Here is a 6,019-nt window from a genome sequence, read left to right as displayed (position 1 = left end):
TCACTCTGCCTTCCCAGGCCACCACCCCTTCTCAGGGACAGGGAGACTGTCCCCGCAGCTTCCCCTGCTCCCCGCTTCAGCACCCCTGCTCCTCTGGGTCCTAGGAGAGCCCAGCAGACCTTCCAGGTAGAGGTCACCATGCCCTTGACCTCTCTCCAGACATCCTCTCCAGCCCCACCAATCTCCAGGTGGATTCCTGAGAATCAGCTCTGCTTTTTCAACATCCCTCTCAGGTTTTGTGCTTAGAATTCTCCTCGACAGAGCAGGACTGTCACCTCCTTTCCTCTAGACACTATGCTCCTAGTAACACAGCCTCAGGCCGCTCCGGCTTTTTAATTTCTCACCCCCTGGTGCTCTCTGCCACTAACACGCTGATCATCTTTCTCCCCCGCAAAGCTGAGTGTAACAAGCTATGTGGCTATCTGTCCACCTGGAGGGAGCAGCTGAGCCCCAGCCCCCTCTGTCCAGACCTGCTTTACTGATGCTCGGTAAGGGCTGGACCCCATGCGGGGCTTGGAGGGAGGTACTGGGGAGAGGAACTGATATGTCTTCCAAGGAGACTGAGGGGAACTTCGAGCTTTCTGTTGGAGGCAGGGCTGTCCAGGCAGAGGCGACAGCCTGAGCAAAGACCAGGGCTCAAGAAAGTTTGGCGAGTGGCTCAAGGAGCTGGTGTGGCTGGACCCGTGGGTGGTAAGAGGCTTGGGAAAAGGTTGGGCCTGTAGTAGGAGCTGTGGCTGAACCTGGGGACAGCGGGGGCGTGAGAGGGACCCAGGTCCTACCGGAGACGGCACAAGGGGGATGGAGGAGACCAGAGGCCAGGACGAGGCTGCCGTGGGGGCCAGCGGGGAGGCGGGCTGGCCATAGAGGAAGAGGTGGGCAGGGGAAAGGGCTGTGGGGACAGGAGGTGACTCTGCAGTGAGCGGGGGCCATTCTCAGCTTAAGCCACCCTCAGAGAACTCCCTCAGAGTCACAGGGAGCCGGGGCAGGGGTGCGGGGCGGTGATTTCCATAAGAAGAGCCCACCTCTTCTGGGTGGAGCTTGGGCCATTGGTGATCCTGACCCAAATAGGAGAGCCCCCCGGAGGCAGTGTCTGGACCTGGCTGTCTGCAGACTGCAGTGAGACTTGGAAATGGGAGAGCCTCTTCCCTCTGCCCGCGCGCCCCACCCCACTAAACGTGAGCAATCTTGGGAGAGGAGAGTCATCAGGGGGTGCCCCGGCGTGTAGGCACCTGGAGTTAGGGAGCTCTGAGGAGGCCTTAAGCATCCTATTGGGAGAGGATTCTCAGCACACAGGCCCCAGGCCGTATCCACAGTCACAGCCTGATAAGGGTGGGCTGCCTTTACCACCTGCCTCAGCCCAAAATGACCTGTGGGGCTAGAGGCTGGGCTGGGCCAACACTGGAAGAGAGGGATGGAGGGCCTGTCCCTTACCGCTCCCTGGGCCTCTGTTTTCCCTTCTGAAAAATGGGCTGAATTGTCCCCTACATCTCTCATCCATGACCACTGGCTGCTCCATTTTCTCTGCCCTGCCTGGTGAGTACGGGACAGTCCTGGGCTGCTGGAGCAGGAGGGGGTCAGAGAACTCTGGTCGGGGACTGCAGCAGCTCTAATTAGCTCCCTGAGTCACGCCATAAACCTGCATTCCCACCTGCTGGACTCTCTTGCAGGCCTGGCCCTCACTCTATCTGGGATTGGGCGTCCTCACCTGGGAAGTGCCTCCCAAGACCTGGTACTGACTGGAGTGGCCTTTCCTGGGAGACTGACCAGGCCCGGGGGCCACAGGGCCCACGCTCCGTCCAGGGCTTGCTGACTCAGTTCCTATGAGCCTCCTGGGCCCTGTCCGTCTCCAGCTCTGGGGCCATCTCATCCCATCCTGAGCTCCCATCACACTGCTGCCCTGGAGAGCCACGTCCCTGGGGCCTGTGGGGGTGACAGGAGCCTCACCTCTGCCCTGGGCAGCTACGACTGTCCTCGCACCCCAATATCCCCAAACCTCAGGGAGGGGAAAGCTTCCCACGTCCATCATATCCCGTGCTCTCACACACTCCCTGTGGCCAAGAGCTCACGTTCAGCTTTGTTTTCCCGGCTAGAGACCCAAGCTCCCTCCCAGCCCTCCCCTGAGGCCAATTGGCAGAGGGACACCTGAGGTCCTCGCTCTGGGCACCCTGCGGCCTTGGAGGGCACTGGCTACCTCCAGTAGCCAAGACTTCGGCAAGACTCACCTGGTGAGGTCCAGGAGGCAGTGGTTGTTCTCAGATCACCGCATGTGTAGGGGCCCAAGGCCCCCCAGTAGGATGATAGCTGAGGTGGTGAGAGGCTCTCATCAGAGACAGAGGGATGGCTGGAATGAGGCGTCAGAGGCAGAACTTGCTGGGTCACCTGCCCTTGATGTCAGGCAGGCCACGCCCACCAGCCACAGCTGCCACGCCTGCCCACCTGCCCTGCCTGAGTCAGCCCCACACCCCCAGGGCAGCCTCACCCCGGCCCAGGAGAAGGCAGGGGAGGCAGCAGGTGCTGAGCCTGAAGTTTTGGTCCCAACGCTTCCCTTTCCTGTATTTGATGCTTCCCATCATGGGCCTCATAATAACTGCTTCCCAAGGATGCTGTGAGAAGTCAGAGATCCTGCTGGTAGGATCATGGGCCTCATAATAACTGCTTCCCAAGGATGCTGTGAGAAGTCAGAGATCCTGCTGGTAGGCGGGACAAATGAACGGTCGAGTGCTCAGCCCCGACCCCTGGGAGGCAACGCCACAGCCCAGGGCTGGCCTGGTTGACCTCACAATGGCCACCCCCAAGACTTGTTTTCCGTCCTTCAAAGTCTGGGATCAAGTCCGCTCAGAGACAGAAGAAGTCCCCATTCAAGGCTTCCCACCTGTGGCCAGTAAGGGGCAGAAAACCAGGCTCCGGGGCCAACAGGCTTCAGGTGTGGGTGAAGTAGGGGGCTGCTTTTGCAATTTAAGTCAAAGGAGCCTCAAAGTTCCTAAGCGCACATCGCAATCCCATCACTGCCTGAAACTCCATTAAAGCCAGGTGTTGGACCAAACACAGTCCGCCCTCTATTGCTCCATTAATTGCCCCTCCTGACTCAGCCCCTCACCCCTCCCTGCTTGCTTTGGGCTGACTGCCTCTGAGCCCTAAGGGTGAGGCTCTTGCCCAATCTTGGCATCTGTATTTTGCGTTGTGTTAGCACATTTTCTCAATAGCCAGGCTGGCTAAGAAGGCCTCTGTTTCCCACCCAAAGGTACACAGTGTGCCCAGCAAGGAGAAAAGGGAGCCCCCTCTGCTGTGTGTGGAGCAGGGGCTGGTCTGCATTCAGTCCTATTGAATCCAACACATCATGAGAGCCTACAGTGGGAGGCCAGGCAGGGAAGCCAGGGGCCAGCGTGAGGTTCCGAACCGGGGAAAGTGGTCTCTACCCTCAAGGAGCTGTGAGCCACGCGGCAGCCAGGCTCGGGCAGGAACTGTAACCCCACGGGACAGGTTACAAGGACAGAGAGGACTCAAGCCGCCCAGGAGGAGGAAGTGCTTCTAATGGGAGGTGGGGGAGGGGTTCAGAGAAGGGCATTTGGGTTGGACTTGGGAGGAGGGAGGACAGTCTACACGGGGAGAGCCACGGAGCAGGCACTCAGAGGCAAGAGACACAGGCACGTTCAAGCTGTGGTGACGATCTTGGGCAACATCTAAACTCAAGTCCGGCTGCAGCCAACTGAGTGGCCCCAGGCCACTGAGTCAGCCCTGACCCCTTAGGGGGGACACACCAGGCAAGTGTTGAGAAGACCCCCCCCCAACACACACACCTCCCAAGCCCTGCAGACATCAGGCCCGAGATGCAGGCCCACAGGTACCCCCTCCTCCAGGAAGGAGAAGGGAGAAGGGAGAGGAGGGGTCTCGGGGGAGGGGGTGCAGCCAGGGAGGGGCCGATCTCTTGACCTGCTCTAGAAAATGCCCCACTTGGTGCAGTGAGCAAGGAGGGGGGACCGGGAGCCAGGCAGAGCTCCATCAGCAGCCTCAGGCCTGAGCAGACCCACCCAATGGTCAGCAGCGGGTCCGTCTGCATCCCAGTGGCCACAGCTGTCCCTGGTTTAGCAGAGCTGAGCAGCCCGCCCATCAGGGATTCTGGGTGGTGACTCATGCTGCCTCCGAGTGATGGAGAGTGGAGGACATGGGAACTGAGAGAGATCAAGAGACAGCGACAGATAAAAAAGACCAAGCTAGTTGCAGGTGTGTCCTCCTTTAAACAACCCGGGTTTACACAAAGGTTGTAATCATTCATTTTACAAAAGAACACCCACTAGATTCCTTCCAGCGCTGAGTCTGGAGGTTTGATCCAATTTGCAGACATTTGAAAATATCTAATGTCTGCACATTTTCTGAGGAAGGCCTGCGGGTAAAGTAAGGAGTCCCAAACCCAAACAGGAAGCAGAAGCCCGCACGTCTCCCTTCCAACCCTGGGCTAGGCTGTCATGCCCCAGCCCGTTCTCTGCCATGCAACCTGGCACCACAGTCAAGTTCTGGCTTTGGAGTCACATTTGCCTGGGGTCGGACCCAGGCATTGCTGTTTCCTCGCTGTGTAAACTTACTAACTGTTCCAGTCTCAGTTTTCTCATCTATAAAATGGAGCTAATAATAGCTCTTCATGGGCGATTAGGAGGCTTACAGGATAATGAACATGGAGCACATCACATAAACACTCCCTTCGTTCTAGCTGTCGGTGTTCTTCTGCTATGCTCATTTGCCATGGTCTGGCCATGGCTCACTACACGCCTGGCCGCTTCGTCAACCAGACTGAGGATCCTCTGCTGGGCTTGTGTGTGGTGGTAGACGTGCTGCTGGAGAACTTGGAGGAGGGGGTCCCAGTGTTCCCTCCGGATAGACTTCTCACAGAAGGGCTGAAGCCCGGCCGCAGCTAATGTCATCCTTCATCTTGGGAATCAACATCCAACAATTTCACGACTAGGCAGCTCATTCCACACGCCACAGACATAACAAAACCCGCCAGTGTTTGGGACAGAGGGCTTTTCTAAATCATTCTTTCTTACATTCTAGTCCGTAAAGCAGGGATCCTCAAACTTTTCCATAAAGGGCCAGAAAGGAAATATTTTAGGCTTTGCAAGCTATTCAGTCTCTTGCAACTGCTCAGCTCTGTGTTGTAGCATGAAAGCTGCCAGAGACGGTACAGAAATGAAAGGTTGCCTTGTGTTCTAATAAAAGTTTGTTAACCGAAACAGGTGGCGGGCCAGACTTGGTCCCTGGCCCACAGTTTGCTAACTATTGTAGGTGTATGCATGCAGGAGTGCCCTCACACACGGGTAACAACTAAAGCATGACCAGAGGCTCCTAGCCATACAAGGTGGTACACACACGCACACACACACGCACGTGCACACACAGAACACACGGAGCCAATGAGCTACGCCGGCTCAATGACTGACATGGAGTTCACACTTGATATGACAGATGTATTTATTTCTGTACTTATCTGATGGACGGCAGGATGGGTAGAGGTGGAAGTAGGTATCCCTGCAGGCGAGCAGGATTATGGCCACTACAGAGGGAAGATCATTAAAAAAATTCTTGCCACGTGGCTTTGGGACATGGTTCTGTACTTTCATTTGAACAGCGACAGAGCTAATATTTTTGGAACTGGGATGGATCACACAGAAGGAGGGAGTCACTCCGGAAACACCTGATTCTGACAGAGCTGGGAATGGGGCCAGGTTCCCCCACCTTCTCGGAGGAGCAAACATCGTCACCCCCAGACCACTCTGGACAGGGGAGATATTAAGGACAAAATAGACAAGGGCTTCGGCATTCTATCTCAAAGAAGTGTTTTGTTCTAAAAGGTGTTTCCCTGGGCATCGCTGCCTTTCACTCCCAGGAATATAAAATCAAAGGAATCGCGTACATGCCCGTGGCGATTTCTCATTCGCCATGTTTGATAAAGTCAGTAAAAACTGGAAAGCGATATCCTTTTGTGTTAGGAGAGTCAGCTGGGGACAGTGAGGGTGGCGTGACTAGC

Source organism: Stenella coeruleoalba, assembly GCF_951394435.1.
Source record: "Stenella coeruleoalba genome assembly, chromosome: 19".
NCBI classification, from domain to species: domain Eukaryota; kingdom Metazoa; phylum Chordata; class Mammalia; order Artiodactyla; family Delphinidae; genus Stenella; species Stenella coeruleoalba.
Note: the sequence above shows the minus strand (reverse complement) of the source record.